This window comes from Colletes latitarsis, chromosome 12 (assembly GCF_051014445.1).
Source record: "Colletes latitarsis isolate SP2378_abdomen chromosome 12, iyColLati1, whole genome shotgun sequence".
Classification (NCBI taxonomy): Eukaryota; Metazoa; Arthropoda; class Insecta; order Hymenoptera; family Colletidae; genus Colletes; species Colletes latitarsis.
This window is the reverse complement of record NC_135145.1, coordinates 10,658,542-10,676,472: the sequence shown is the minus strand read 5'-3', so window position 1 is coordinate 10,676,472 and position 17,931 is coordinate 10,658,542.

Below are 17,931 nucleotides of genomic sequence, written 5' to 3'. Positions count from 1 at the left end.
TATTTTAGAGGATAACACCAGTTACGTCTGGGTTTGGTCTGGTATTTGCCATCATCTGGCTCATACTTTCGCATTTTTGGCACACTTGTTAGCCAGATCGTGGGCTTTTTCTGGTCTGGATTACGTAGTAGTGTGGTACCACACTGAAACAGTCAATTAAACCTGGATTCGATCTATATTTTACAGGATTACACCGGTTAGGTCTGGGTTAGGCCTGGCATTTGCCATCATCTGGCTCATACTTTCGCATTCTTCGCATACTTGATGGCCAGATACTGTGCTTTTCCTCGTTTGGATTACGTAGTAATGTGGTACCACACTGAAACAGTGAGTTAAACCTGGGTCCGATCAATATTTTAGAGGATAGCACCGTTTAGGTCAGGGTTATGTCTGGTATTTGCCATCATCTGGTTCATAGTATCGCATTTTTCGCATACTTGTTGGCCAGATCCCGGGCTTTTTCCCGGTATGGATGATGTAATAATGTGGTAGCTCACTCAAACAGTTTGTTAAACCCGGATTCGATCAATATTTTACAGGATAACCAATGTTAGGTCAGGGTTAGGTCTGGTATTTGCCATCATCTGGCTCATACTTTCGCATTTTTCGCATACTTATTGGCCAGATCCTGGGCTTTTGCTGGTTTGGATCACGTTGTAATGTGGTACCACACTGAGACAACGAACTAAACCTGGATTCGATCTATATTTCAGAGGATAACCCCGGTTAGGTCAGGGTTAGGTCTGGTATTTGCCATCATCTGGCTCATACTTTCGCATTTTTCGCATACTTATTGGCCAGATCCTGGGCTTTTGCTGGTTTGGATCACGTTGTAATGTGGTACCACACTGAGACAACGAACTAAACCTGGATTCGATCTATATTTCAGAGGATAACCCCGGTTAGGTCTGGGTTATGTCTGGTATTTGCCATTATCTGGCTCATACTTTCGCATTTTTCGCATACTTGTTGGCCAGATACTGGGCTTTTTCTGGTTTGGATCACGTTGTAATGCGGTACCACACTGAAACAGTGTACTAAACCTGGATTCGATCTATATTTCAGAGGATAACCCCGGTTAGGTCTGGGTTAGGTCTGGCATTTGCCATTACCTGGCTCATACCTTCCCATCTTTCACATACTTGATGTCCAGATTCTGGGCTTTTTCTGTTTTTGATCACGTAGTAATGTGGTACCACACTGGAACAGTGAGTTAAACCTGGATTCGATCAATAATTTAGAGGATAACTCCGGATAGGTCCGGGTTAGGTCTGGCATTTCCCATCATCTAGCTCACACTTCAGTAATTTTCGCATACTTGTTGGCCAGGTCCTGGGCTTTTTCTGGTTTGGATCACGTTGTGATGTGGTACCACACTCAAATAGTGAATTATACCTGGATTCGATCTATATAGTAGAGGATAACACCGGTTAGGTCTGGTATTTGCCATCATCTGGTATGATGGCAAATCATACCAGTATCAATATATTTGTGGGACGTATTATTTATAGAAAACTGAGCCTTAATCAAAGCCTGATCCCAGGTCTCGTCCGCACTCATTTTAGCTAATATCGATCGTAGAAATCGGTTGACTCTCTCAACTTGGTCATTGGCTCTGGGTGTTGCGCTAGCTACTTTAACATGCTCAATTCTTAATTCCGTCAACAAATCCGAAAATTCACTGGATGTGAACGAGCTGCCTCTGTCAGAGATAATTCGTTTACAAGAGCCAAAATGATGAAAATACTGTTTCAAAGACGAGATAAGTTCTTTAACCGCAGTGGATTTAACCGGGTACATTATTACAAATTTGGTGAAGGCATCTATGAGAATGAAAATATACTTAAAGCCTCGACTTGTTTTTTGCAGTGGGCCGTAATGGTCTACATGAATAGTATCAAAAGGTCGAATACCTTTGTCATAGATATGCGATTGTCCTTCAAGCTTTCCAGTAGGAACAGAATATGTTAAACATTTGAAACAATTATCGATGTGTTCCTTCACCTGCACACGCATGCCTGGAAACCAATAGCTTTTAATAATTAAACTGATGGTCTTTTCCAAACCTACATGTCCAACATCATTATGACATCTTTGTATAACCTCACGAGTCATTGACTCGGGGACATAAAATAAAAGATTTTTATCATACTTTCTATATACAACGCCGTTTCTCAACTCAAATTTATCATCTTCCCGAATCTCTAACTCTCTATGAATAGTTTTTATTACAGGGTCTTGTAGTTGCTTATAGACTAAAATTTGATCAAATGACAAAGATTCAATAAATAATATATTTCTACTCAGCGCATCCACGTGACGCATACGATCTGATGCTCGATGTACAATTTCGAAGGAATAGTTTTGCAAAATCATCGCCCAACGACTGATACGTGGATTAATATCTTTTTTGCTAAGCGCTAATTTAACAGCACTACAATCGGTCACAATAGTGAAGTTTATTCCTTGTAAATAAACCCGAAATCTCTCTAACGCATAGACAATTGACATCATCTCAAGCTCATAACTATGGTACCGGCTTTCTGTCTCCGTTGTTCGTCGACTAAAATACATAATAGGATGCATTTGTGAATCTTTCGGTTGTTGGAATAGAATGGCACCGTAGCCACAAGAACTTGCGTCAGAATGCAACTCAGTTTTTGCCGTTGGATTGTAGAAAGCTAATACCGGTGTACTCACTAATCGATTGCGAAGTGTTTCAAACGCATTCAACTCTGCCGCACCAAATTTAAAAGGTACATCCGTCTTAATTAGGTTATAAAGAGGTCTAGCAATTAAAGCAAAACCTGACACGAATTTACGAAAATAGCTAGTTAAGCCAAGAAAACGTTGTACTTGTCTAACAGTAGTAGGTTGCTGAAAAGATTGAATAGCTTCAACGTTGGCCTTATTCGGTGTCACCCCATTTTTTGAAATATTGTAGCCTAAATATTCGATATTTTGTTTCAAGAAGTGACATTTCCGAAAATTGAGTTTCAAGTCGTATTCCGATAACAATTTTAAAACATCGCGAAGAATATCTAAGTTCTCCTCAACAGTGTCAGTGGCAATTAAAATATCATCCATGTAGAAAAGAATTTTGCCTACATCAAGCAAAGGTCTGAATACTAAACTAATGAATCTTTGAAAAGCGGCTGGCGCATTAGCCAATCCAAATGGCATCTTAAGATATTCAAACTGTCCATCCGGAGTAACAAACGAAGTAAATTTGACAGAATCCTTAGCCATAGTTACCTGATGAAATCCATCTTTAAGATCGAGACTAGTATAATAGGAACTATTGGCTAGACGAGCAATTTGGTCCTCAATCAACGGGAGGGGAAACCTAACTTTGAGTGTTATTTTATTCAAAGTGCGATAATCGACGCACAATCGGTAACTATTATCTTTTTTCTTAACTAACACTATTGGACTGCTAAAATTAGAGTTACTTGGCCTGATTATTCCCTTTTTTAATAACCCGTCAATAATTTTCTTAACCTTACTTCTCTCATGCCACGACAGACGCCTAGGAGTGAAATAAAATGGCTTACCTGTATCTACAAGATTGACATTAAATTCATAATCGACATTACCAGTGCCACCCTTAACGTGCATATAAGCATCTAATAACCTCAACAGTTCATCTTTGGTTTCATAGGAGAGTGAAGAATCCAAACTATCTGCAATTAGATCTAATTCGTTATTGTATTCGGTAATCTCTATATTTAAAATATTAGCAACGGATTCATCATATTCTAATTTCAAAGAATCTGTCTCATTAAAAGTAATCGTCAACCCTGACTGGAATAGAAACTCTCGGCCCAACAAAAGAGCATATGTCGTAGTCGAATCAGGCGCAACAGCAAATTTTACTGTAAAAATATGATCAGGTATTAATTTGATGCGAATTCCTAAAATAATGTATCCATGTACTACTAGCGGCGACTTATTTAACCCTCCATAATTAGTTCCACATTTTTCCCGAATGCGGGTGTATAACTACAGCGTTTCAATATCCATTTGAATGTGTTCCGCTTTCGAATGGAACCATTGCAACGCTTTGCCCCGTAATTTGGTCCCAATCAACACCCTGGTAGTATTATCATTTAAATCATAAGTAGTGCGTAATAGCCTCACCTGTTTTCCCCAGGAAGGAAATGTGTATTCTAAGCCATCGAAGTTACTCAACAAGTCACTCATTGCTTTGATGCCCACATTTGGCCTATCAGAAACGTGCGATACAGTCCGGGAAGAACTCCTTAATATCACGTTTTCTCGATGGGCAAGTGCAAGCTCCCTCCTCATCAAATCTGCTTCTCGCCGCATAAATTCCATTTCCCTGGCCGGCGAGTGTACTTCAGCCTCATTCAGTGCATCACCCGATCCTGGCAGACTTTCCTCCAGCCTCAGATTTTGCACCTCAGGAACAGCTTCCGGCAGCATCTCTTTCCATGCGTTATTAGGAAAAGCAGCTTCTAATCTCAACAACAATTCACCCTTGTTGCCTCAGACAGAAATGCCCACATGCCTTGCGACATTTCTTAATTGCGTCACAGAAATGTTGTTTTGGCACATTTTTCACAAAATACAAATAAGCAAATAACTAAATTCCAATAAATGAATTAATGACTCGTGCACCGGTACTTTTAAAGGATGAACCGAAGTACATAAAATTCACTCAACGGGCGGAAAATTTTTAAAAAAAAAAAATAACTGGCTTAAACACGTAGTTCCTCTAAATGATAAAGCGCACACGTAGCCTCTTTATCCCTGTTAAAATAGGTGCGAGTCGGTCAGGTGGGGGGTTTTCTCCCCTGACCCGATCTCTCACCCTTTAACGGGGTGTCCGAATTTCGAGGGATTGGAATTGTGTGGGAAAGTGAATTGTACATTTAAAAATTTCCTTCGCCTGGTCCACCGGACACAGGCCGTTTATTTAAACAAAATAAAGTTGAAAATAAACAAAAAATGAAGGAAATTAAATTTATTTATTATTTAAAAAAGTTGCAGGAAAAAACCCCGAGCTGATGGCTCGGGAAAAAAAACCTGCGCCGCCGTTGGCTCCTACGGCTCTCGTCTCGGTCTTCTGTAATCAAAAGAAATACCGAAATCCGGCGGTTAATACCTGACAACGCTCGGTGCGTTGTCTGACTCGCTCTAATCCACACGCTCCTTCTTCCGTTTACGGTAAACAGGAGCGGGATTCTTACACAGCGATACACAACTGTGTTAGTGGACTGTATTATTATTTCAACGTTTCAGTTTTTGGAAACGTTGAATTGCAGATGGGAAGACGAGATTCTAATCTCGATCTTCCCACTGCTGCAGGCTTGGTTTTTGCAGGAGAGGACAACAAGTGGAGGTTGTAAGGCTCCAAAGGTTGTCAACTCCGCGGTCCCTCGCCGTTCCCTGGTCCGTACGGGACCGGTGTGATGCAGAGCCTTAACTGCGCAGAAGCGACTGATTATTAAGGTTCTAACACCACGGTGCCCTTTGAACATAGTTCTACGTCGAGTGTCCGTACCCACTGACGATCTGGAACCCACGCTCGAGCAGGTCGAAACCAGCCGAGATATTTACCCAGGGAATACCAAATAAGGCCCCTATCGGGTGTTATCCCAAACTTTTGTTTCGACCCTGGAAAACGACGAACCCAACCCATGGATTTTGCATCGAAGGCTCCCTATAGATTGGGTTTTTGAACCGTGCAATAGCCAAGCAGAGAATCAAGAAATTCTCTCGGTTCTCGAACACGACCACTGATTACAGCAATCCGTGTTCTTCGTCGCAACGGTGGCGATAATCAAGCACTATTTTAGTGTAAATTTGATTATGCTCAGCCACCGATTGCGGGTTAAATCTTTGGAAAGATAATCACGCTGATTTTGATTCATTTCCACTTCTACACGACCACTGATTACAGCAATACGTGTTTATTCAGCACCGATGGCGGTAACCAATCACTATAAAAGTGTAAATTTGGTACTTTTCAGCCATCGGTTGCTTCTTGAGCGAAGTGGAAAGAAAATCAGTTGGATTTTGTTTCTTTCCAAAATGGTTCGTTCGTCGCGGTGACCGATTTCTGCATGTGAACGTATGGCCGGAATATTTTGACTCAAGGGCAGGATTATTTAAATCCGCTGCAGTCTCAATTCCGAGCAACTTTGTTCACATGATTCTACGACAGGTTAGACAAAACTAACTTGTCGAGAATCGGTCTCCGACTTCAGACGAGGTCGACGATGAGGTCCGCTCTCGCCGAGAACCAAATAGCGAGTCCACCTGAGACATACCTGCTTAACCGTGGCCACGAGGGAGGGGAAATTTTCATCTCGTGGCGCTGTCTGGTCTAAGCTGTCTGTCTCTTATTAATTTTGAATCCTCTCTTCGTTTCGGCGTAGTAACACCTGTTCTCTTGGAACCGTTACTGGGCCGATCGCGGAACTGCTATCGAATGTAAATACGGAGTTTTTCTATGCGGTATTGTTCCCGTAACGTATTACGCCTCAGAGAAGCCTCTGGAATGTCGCGTAAACAAGGAACAACACCGTACAAGAAATGGTCCGTTTTTCTCTCGATCACGCGATGGTTTAACCGACGTTTTTCGATTGTCGAATTAACGCGATATTTAAACAATCCCACTGCTGATAATAACTGTAAGATATTTTTGTGCTAATAATTGTAAAATATTTCCGTACATTTTTGTATCCCAAAAACTAAACTGATCGTAACCGTAACTAATTGAACCGTCTTTAACAAAAGATAAACAAATCACATGAACAACTTTAAAACGTACACTTCACACGAAACACTCGCACACAGTCGGCAATGCACTCAACCAATACTCTCACACATCATAACTTCATTCATTCATTAAAAACATCTACTTACAATAGTATAAGCCAGATGATGGCAAATACCAGACCTAACCCTGACCTAACCGGTGTTATCCTCCAAAATATTGATCGGACCCAGGTTTAACTCACTGTTTCAGTGTGGTACCACATTACTATGTGATCCAAACCAGAAAAAGCCGAGGATCTGGCCAACAAGTATGCGAAGAAAGCGAAAGTATGAGCCAAATGTTTGCAAATACCAAACCTAACACAAACCTAAACGGTGTTATCTTCTAAAATATTGATCGAATCCAGGTTTAACTCACTGTTTCAGTGTGGTACCACATTACTACGTGATCCAAACCAGAAAAAGCCCAGGATCTTGCCAACAAGTGTGCGAGAAATGCGAAAGTATGAGCCAGATAATGGCAAATACCAGACCTAACCTTGATCTAACCGGTGTTATCCTCCAAAATATAGATTGAATCCAGGTTTAACTCACTGTTTCAGTGTGGTACCACATTACTACATGATCTAAACCAGAAGAAGCCCAGGATCAAGCCAACAAGTATTGCGAGAAATGCGACAGTATGAGCCAGATGATGGCAAATACCAGACCTAACCCAGACCTAACCGGCGTTATCCTCTTAAATATTGCTCGGACCCAGGTTTAACTCACTGTTTCAGTGTGATACCAAATTACTACGTGATCCAAACCAGAAAAAGCGCAGGAACTGGCCAATAAGTATGGGAAAAATGCGAAAGTATGAGCCAGATGAGGGCAAATATCAGACCTAACCCTCACCTAACCTGTGTTATCCTCTTAAATATAGACCGGAACCCGGTTGAACTCACTGTATCAGTGTGGTACCACAGTACAACGTGCTCCAATGCAGAGAAAGCGCAGCATCTGGCCAACAAGTATGCGAAAAATGAAAAAGTATGAACCAGATAATGGCAAATACCTGACCTAACCCAGACCTAACCGGTGTTATCCTCTAAAATATTGATTCAATCCAGGTTTAATTCACTGTTTCAGTGTGGTATCACATTACAACGTGATCCAAACCAGAAAAATTCCAGGATCTGGCCAACAAGTATGCGAAAATTGCGAAAGTATGAGCCAGATAATGGCAAATACCAGATCTAACCCAGACCTAACCGGCTCTATCCTCTAAAGTATTAATCGGAACCAGGTTTGACTCACTGTTTCAGTGTGGTACCACATTACTACGTGATCAAAACCAGAAAACGCCCAGGATCTGGCCAACAAGTACGCGAAAAATGAGAAAGTATGAGCCAGATGATGGAAAATTCCAGAGCTAACCCTGACCTAACCGGTGTTATCCTCTAAAATGTAGATCGAAAGCAGGTTTAACTAACTGTTTCAGTGTGGTACCACAAAACTACGTGATCCAACCCAGAAAACGCCCAGGATCTGGCCAACAAGTATGCGAAAAATGTGAAAGTATGAGCCAGATGATGGCAAATTCCAGACCTAACCCTGACCTAACCGGTGTCATCCTCTAAAATCTAGATCGAATCCAGGTTTAATTCACTGTTTCAGTGTGGTACCACATTACAAAGTGCTCCAAAGCAGGAAAAACCCAGGATCTGGCCAACAAGTATGCGACAAATGCGAAAGTATGAGCCAGATGATGGCAAATACCAGACCTAACCCTGACCTAACCGGAGTTATCCTTTAAAATATTGATCGTATCTAGGTTTAACTAACTGTTTCAGTGTGGTACCACATTACTACGTGATCCAAACCAGAAAATGCCCAGGATCTTGAAATCAAGTATGCGAAAAATGCGAAAGTATGAGCCAGATGATGGCAAGTACCAGACCTAACCCTGACCTACCCGGTGTTATACTCTAAAATATAGATCGAAACCAGGATTAATTCACTGTTTCTGTGTGGTACCACATTACAAAGTGATCCAAAGCAGAAAAAACCCAGGATCTGGCCAACATGTATGTGAAAATTGCGAAAGTATGCGGTAGATGATGGCAAATACCAGACCTAACCCTGCCCCAGCCGGTGTTTTCCTATAAAATATAGATCGAATGCTGGTTTAACTCACTGTTTCAGTGTGGCACCACTTTACTACATGATCTAAACCAGAAATAGCCCAGGATCAAGAGTAGGTGAGTAAGGGGAGTTCTGGACAGGGGGCTCCGGGGGGGGGGGCCTGTGCGCCGGAGTGGGGGGCCCGTGGTGGGTCCGTCGGGGGGGGGGGGGGGGGGGGGGTAGTCCGGGGGGGGGGAGGGTCGGTAACTATTACCGACAGTCGATAATTGGTATCTACGGTCGGTAATTAGTATCTATGGTTGGTAATTAGTATTTATGGTCGGTAATTAGTATCAACGATCGATAATTGACATTGACGGCTGGTAATTAGCAGAGGTTAGAAAATGAAAGAGGGTAATTGCCTGGTATCGATAAAAAGGGAAGGGGGGATAAAAGAGATGCATCTGGTAAAAAGAAGTGGTAATTATCAAAGGTAATTATCAGAGGTCGATAAAGAGGTGGTGGGGAAAGAAATTAGACGTCTTTTGACTATTTCGAAATTTTATTCCACAAAAATTAGATACAGTTTTTTATTTTTAATAATTAATAGCATCATATAAAATGTTATCCAGCGCATATGCCAACAGCTCGCAATCTACAGGCGAATTTTTATCGTAATATTCACGAAGGATTTTGTCTGCATCACGTTTACGCATAATACTATTGCGTTTCAAAATATTTGTAAATTCTTGGTATTTCTCACCAACATAGTGCGCATTTTGGCATAGCCACGAATATGCATGCTCGATGCACTGTTCCAGTTCGAATAAAAACAATAGAGTTGTCGGTTTCATATACATGCAAGCATCATGCAATTTCACTTGTACAATGTTCATATCATGCATTGCAACAACCGTAAGCACCAAATCACAAATTGATAACGATGTTGGGGAAGGAGCTGATAGCACATGTTGTTTGATGTCCTCGCGTTTCTGAATAAACACCATCCATGTTGGGTAACACTGCAACAATTTATTTCCTCGAGTATCGCCAAGTATAATTTCCACGGTGGATACAGGTCCTACACCGATTGCAATATCCAAATACTTGTATGCTGTGGATGTGACGGCAAACCTCCTTCCCAGTATATGAGGCGTTGAATGCTGTTTCTTGCTACTGTTACATGTAGAAAAGTAAATAAAGAATAAAAGGTAAGTAATGACAATAAGTAATAACAATAAGAAAAAATGGATAAGAAAAAAATTGTGGTAATAATACTTACTCATTACTTGTGCATGCTGTATCGTAAGGAATGCAATAATTCATTTTTTCAGAAAAAATTTGAACGTAGAATTCAATAGATAATGTTTCACGACGATACTATCAAACGAGTGTGAATATTGTGCAGCACTTAAATGCAACGTTGCATCATATGTATCAGGGAAGCGGGTGGCGCGTAGTGGGGGGACGAATTTCAGGGAAGCGGGTGGCGCGTAGTGGGGGAAGGAATTTTTTATATCACATTTTCTTCTTCTGCGAAAAGTGCAACTTTTGCAAAAATGTCTTTTAGATTACCTTGAACACGTCTAGACATGCAACTTCTGCAAAGCGTATAACATTACATTCGCAGGATGATGCAAACAAATAATATTCTTCGCGACATAGATCATTTGTGGGGAAGGAGGAATTTTTTATATCACGTGTTCTTCTTCTGTGAAAAGTGCAACTTTTAGCAAAAATTGTTTTTTAGATTACCTTGAACATGTCTAAACATGCAACTTCTGCAAAGCGTATAAGCGTGCGAGCTATTGGGGTCCTAATCATTTTACGTACACGCTATTCATATTCTTATTTTATGTCGCATGTTCTTCTTTTGCGATGAGCGCAACGTTTTTTTTTTGCAAGACGTTTTAGATTACACTGAACACGTGCAAAAACGCAACTTCTGCAAACGTATACATTGCATTCACAGGCAAAGAATTCTGTAACATATATATATGGAGACCCTTACCATGGGAAAGAAATTAGATACCATGTTTTGATGATTTAAAAATATGATATATTTATTAAAGCAATGAATAATTATGTTACAAAACATTACTTTTGTGGATCCACGAATTGTGCGAGTTATTGAGCCCCAACCATTTTACGTACACGTTGTTCCCCTTCTTACGCAATACTTTTTCAACTAGATACACGTCGGAATTTGCAACGCGTTGCAACTCGTGTTCGTAGAATCCTCCAGCAATTGGTTTTTCATAAATATCTTTCAGCAGATACGTTGCAGGATTAGTTTTCTGTACCTCGGCGATTGTAAATATTTCAGTGCTCCAATTCGGTGTGTAACTTTTTTCAAAAATTGTCTTGAATTTGCTCACGCGTACTGCATCTCCCACTATGAATCGTGCAGGAGCGGCAATTTTTATATGATTATACGCCATTGTTAAGAGCTTAGCAGCGTTTGTTGGTGTAACATCAATTGGTCGCATAGCGATAGTTCGATGCTTTCGCGCGTTGTAATTTGATATGAGATGCTGCAGCGAATCAATCCATTTATAATTTCCATTAAGTGTAAACAGTTTCCACATATCGTTTTTGAGTGTACGATTGAACCGCTCGACGACTGACGCCTTCATCACCGAATACGTTGAATAATGATTTATTGTGTATTTTGACAAAAGTTTTTGCATATTTGCGTTGTAAAATTCCTTTCCTTTGTCGGTCTGCAAATTTTTCGGGTACCTCCCACTGTCTCGGATTATCTTCCCGATCGCTGTAGAAACTGCATTTCCATTCTTGGTTTTGAGGGGTATAGCCCACGCATGCTTACTCAGCACATCGATAACAGTGAGTATGTAATGGAAGCCTCTGTTATATCGCGTGTAAGGTCGCATCTCGACCACGTCCGCTTGCCATAGGTCGTCGTATCCATGTACTATGACGCGTCTTCGAGGAAAATGTCTTCTCGCTGGATCATGCAATTCTTCCACAAGACATCGTTTCTCGATACTGGAGGTTTTCTTCTCGGCCATGTATGACTCGCCACTAACGCGAAGACCTAACGCACACGTCTTATCAATCAATGTTCAACGTCTCAACACCCCAACGTCCCCAACACCCCAACGTCCCAACGTTCCAACGTCCCAACGTTCCAACGTCCCAACGTTCCAACGTCCCAACATCCAGCTATTGATGCATTTGATTTCGGAATTCGATAATATCCCTCTCCAAGTGATTCAGTTGATCTTTAAAATTCTAAACGTAATCTTGAAACATGATCATCTTCTTGTCGAATTCATCTTGTCGATTTTTTATAAATGTCATGTTTTCTTGCAAGTATAGTTTGTTGATAGCGTCACCATCCTCTACAGGTGGTGCTACTCGACGAATCTTGCGCGCCTTTGCATCATAATCGGCACCGACAATACATAGAGCGTTGTTGCGCACATAATTTCTCACTACTCCATTCCAGCGATAGTATGATTCCATTGTTCCAAACGATGACCCAAACTTGTTGATTGGCATTTTGATAATGATTGATTCTATTGTCAAAGTGCAGCTTAATTTATAATGAGCTCTGCCTCGCGAAGTTCCTCGATAATCGATAACATCTCATTATCGTGAGCATTGTGACCAGCTTGACGCGAAGCCTCGAGCAATCGAAGCCGATCTACGAGTTCGTTAGGATCATTCCAATGAACGTATTCAATTTTGTTGCTGGTTAATCTCATCGAGCTTGGTACACCCTTTCCAACTTTTCTATCTTTCAATAAAGGCTTGATTACATAGTTATACTTGTATCCTTTGTTGCCTAATGTTTTACCATACGAATCATGCTTATACTTATGTGCACTCGTTGTCAGTAGTATGTCCCTATATTTGCATTCATCAGCCTCAGTATAAATGTCGTTATCTGGAATTTTCTTAAATATCAATTCATAAAGACCGGGTGTACCAGAATATCGTATGCCATCGATAATTATGTTATCAGCATTGTCCACATCAACATGTTTATTACCGAGCATCGGTCCATCATTACCGAGATAAACACCATACACATGATCCATACCAACCTCTATGTCTCCACGTAATACAGGCGCGATGTATTTTTGACTCAGCGGACCTAGGTGATTCCGTAACGTTTTTTCACCTTCCGACGTTTGCAACCGACTTCGAACAGATGTTGAGAAACTGCTTTTTGGGCTTTCAAAAACATCTTCGTTTGCTAAGCTTTTTGGACTTTCAAAAGTATCTTCGTTTCCTAAGCTTTTTGTTGCTGGTGTTGTTTTAATCGGTATAGAGGTCATCGTATTCATACCAGGTAAACTGCTTAATCTTGCTGAGGTTTTTATTGTTGGTACTATCTTAATCGGTGTAGAGGCCATCAGATTCGTATCGGGTAAACTTGGTGAGCTTTTTATTGTTGGCATCGTCTTAATCGATGTAGAGGCCGGTGTAGAAATCATGGGATTCATATCGAGTAAACTGCTTAATCTTGGTTTTTTTATTTTTAGTGGTTTCGAAAGATTTAGCCAGTAATTTGATTGTGTTTTATCCAATTCTTTGATATTCGGAGTGGCTAATGGTTCGCTTCCGATATCTGTATTATTGTATAGATCATAATTTTTTGTCGCGTTATCAACAATTGCTTTCAACGGTTCAGTAACAGGCTTAAAGTGTTTTTCCAGCGCAATCTCTTCCTCAATTTTACCAGTTTTCAATTCACGATATTTTTTGCGAAACAAATCACTCGTTCTCGCAATCTGTTTCGTTATCCTCTCACAATCTTCAATATTGTTGCTCATGTTGGAACACTGCTTTGTCAACGTATCGGAAATAACTGAACATGTTATGATATTGCAAAGTCATTAAATCCCTTTCTATAGCGACCATTCCATAATGCGCTGTCTTTATCTGTTGAAAAGCTGATGCTTTTAACGACGAAGTCCGGATAGAGGGATCGGATTTTTATTGTGGGAAGTGAGTTGGGAATGTAAGATTTTCTTTTTCAAAAAACTGTTTATTATAAAAATAAATAAAATAAACAATAAGAACTGAAGAAAATCCTTAGCTAGTTTTCCACTTCTGGTCGGAACCGACACGTTGAGGTAGGCCAAGATTCTGTGAACAGAAAAACACGGCAATGTGTTAGACACGTAAACACGTTACACGTATATTCGCCGCGTGTGTGTCCTTACGCTCCTGGCTTCGATATTCGAATGTATAGGAGCGGAGAATTTCGCTCGCTCGTAATATACGAGCTCGCAAGTGGACTGTATTTAATATCTGGCGTGAAAAGAATTAAATTTCCTTTCGACGCCGAACTGAGTCGATTGTCTAGTGGGCGGGGATGCAAGTGGAGGTTGTAAGGCTCCAAATGCACTGATCCCGTGAGTATGCCCACGGAGTCTGTGCGTCGAGTCGCACTGCAGTACAACGGCACGACCGTCGATCTGCGGCTTCTCTTTAACGTTCCAACAGATGACTTGTTGGTCGAGAATTGTACTGCGAAGCCCGACAGCACGTGGTTCACTGCACGAATGCACCACTCGATGTGATTCGTGACAGTATTTGAACTACGTGGGGGCCTGACCCGCGACTCCTTGACCTCTCCGCACAGGTGCTCCTCTAAGCGTTACACCGGCGGGGTCTGTAGAGGGAAGGAATCGAAGACCGAAAGTCAAGCGTCCGAAGTGGACGCTGACCTGACTCCAGTGAGCCCACCTGGAGGTTCACCACGTAGGTGCCTCCGTTCGGTGTCTCCTAAGCCGAACGACAATCACAGAGAAGTTTGAACGGTATTCGCCCACTTCTCTGTGTTTCAAACGTTTATACGCTTGAAACGACAAAATAATACTGCACGAGGGGGGTCGAGCACCTTATTGGTGTATTCTCGAGCCCTCCAAATTAGACAGAAAATAGAAATTGAGCTTGTTTGGGACTTTCCCGAACGAAACTCCTGAATGCTTTTATTCGAATCGAGAGTCGACTCGTTTGATAAGCAAAGACTAAAATTAATGAGTGCTAGTTTGAGTTTTAATGAATTCTCAGCTGTGCGAGGTCAATCAGAGGACCCGCACCAGACTGAACATCGACTCGTTGCACCCTTTATTCAGTAATTGTCTGCTAGCTTTATCTCGAGAATTTCACTCTCGAGATTCGCTCGAAATCTGTTCGGGCACGATCGGGAGCCGATGTACCTTCTTCAGAAGTCGTTGTGAGACTGTGCGGATTGACAGCCGAAGACGTCGCCGTGGTACTCTAATTAGCCGTTCCGCGGCGCTGTCCAAATTTCGGCAGTCGATCTTTGTCTAATTATTTGCGCGCTACTCTCTCACGATACTGACGTCATCAACACCGTTGGCACACTCGAATCGAAGGTAATGAGCCGTTACCGATGGCAGAAAAACTAGTAATACACGCGTTTTTCTATCACTGCTTCCTATACAAATCCTATTAGAGATAATCTCCTTCGAATTGTACGTTAACAGGATTAACGGTAATTGCGGCCGAGAATAATCGCTCGGCATTATACAATCTTTAAACATTATCAATCACTACAAATCCATATTTTTCTTGCCAACAAGCGGTACACAATTTGCAGAAATTCTCAAATGACATGTCAGTGTTAACATGATCGTTGTATACATGTTTTAGATTTGTACCATCTTGTTTGAACATGATCAGCAGGTTCGCGTTGTCGCGTATCAGATGCTTCGGTATCTTTGCATATGTCTGACAAAGATAGAAACAGTCAACGTCCGAGTGCCTACCCATTGCAAAGTATTCTCTTACCACGTTTTGCTTATCACATGCCACATCATCAAAGATAAAAATGGAATTCGGAAGTGCATCGCTCGGCGGAACGACATCGCTGTTATTCGAAAATGTAAAATAACCAATTTCGTCTATCGATGAGAATATATTTTCTAGATATCGATATTTCGGTTGGTGCAACGATTTCGAGTACACGTATACGTTTTCGAAACGAACACCGTGCGGACTTTCTAACAAACTAATCAACACGTTCGTTTTGCCACAATTCGATGGACCGCAGATGATACCACGTATAGAGGCCGGCAGCATATTTCCATGTTTGCGTAACTCTTTCTCAGACTGTATCTTTTTGTCTAGATTAGTCACTTTGATCATAGGTGATTGGCGTATAAACTTCATATTTTATCAGCGTTATACAAATGAAGATACTTTCGAAAGAGTGCAGGTCTATTTATAGCGATGCATAGAGCTGAAACAATCAGTATTCAAATATAACCTGTCGAGTCAGCAGAACACACATTGACTGTCTACCACCACCATCGATAAACAACTGTGACGAATGTCAGCAAAAATTGGGAAAGGCCTATTAAATCGCGTTATAAACACACTTCCGATTGAATTACATATTCCAGGTTATCAGTTTTGTGGCCCCGGAACACATTTAGAGAAACGTTTGGCGCGAGGCGATCAAGGTATCAATCCGCTGGATGCTGCATGTCGCGAGCATGATATAGCGTATTCACAAAATAACGATCTCGTAAAACGACACGCAGCTGACAACATCCTAGCAGCAAAAGCACGAGAACGCATTACTGCGAGAGATTCCAGTCTCGGGGAAAAGGCTGCTGCTACAACCGTTTGGGCGGCTATGAAGGCCAAAACAAAATTCGGCATGGGTTTGAAAAAGAAAAAAAAGAGTGCTGTGAAGAAGCGAATACTTCCAACGGCGAAACGTGGCGGTATCCTACCGATTTTACCATTATTGGGGGTTCTTGGCTCATTGGTTGGAGGGGCGGCAGGAGTCGCGAAGGCTGTGAACGATAAGAAGGCAATGCATCGCCAGCTAGAAGAAATGAAACGTCATAATCTCGCCATAGAAGGTCGCGGACTTTATCTCGCGCCATACAATCGCGGGCGAGGAGTCTCAAAGAGGAAAAAAAGAAAGTCAAAATTAAAATGCCTGAAGGCGTAACCACAAACATACAACTGCAGCAACTGGCAAAACGTATGCGTATTCCATATTTCAGAGGTATTTTTATGCGCAATACTTTACCAACAGATGGGGTACGCAGGAATGAGAGCGGGATCGTAAATTTGGATACTGTTGAGGGACCAGGTACTCATTGGGTGGCATACGCAAAACGGGGAACATGCGCCATATATTTTGATAGTTTTGGCAATCTTCAACCACCGAGGGAACTGATACAATATTTGAAGAATAGTGTAATTGAGTATAATCACATGCCTTATCAGCGCTATAATCAAAGCAATTGTGGACAGCTGTGTTTGCAGTTTCTGCTGACAGTTGACAATCAATTTAAGGATAATCATTGTACGCTTTAACTCCAGTATCCGTTGGAACATGTCGCTGACGCTAACGCTCACCGGGCAAAGTAGTATTCTCGCAGTAAGCTATTTTCCAGCCATCGATTTGAGCAATGGTGATTACGAATTCGGTCTTATGGACTTTGAAACATATTACACAATACTGAATGTAAATTTGTCAAATAATAAATTTTACTATGATAATGATGATAAGGAAATCATTATTCCCGAGGGATCTTATGAGCTGGACGACATTCACATGTATTTGCAACGATCGCTTTCATGGGATAATGAAGGGAACCCGCCCTTGATGCTTAGAGCTAACAACAATACGATGAAGAGCGAAATTAGGTGTAATTATAGCATAAATTTTACCAAACCCAATACTATTGGCTCGTTATTGGGGTTTTCAACGAATCGGGTGCTACAACCACGAAAATGGTACGAATCGGATACATCAATCAATATAATGAATGTAAATATCATTCGCATTGAATGCAACGTGACAGCTGGCGCTTACAGCAATAACAAGTGTGCGCACACGATACATGAGTTTTCGCCTACCGTTCCACCAGGATATAAGATATCGGAAAGACCAACACAGATCATTTACCTTCCGATTACTGCACGAAGCATTTCGGATTTGACGATTCGTGTTGTGAATCAAGACGATCAATTGCTCGATTTTCGAGGGGAACAGATCACCGTTCGATTGCATGTGCGGAGACAGCGACTGTAGTAGGAGATGCTTGTGCT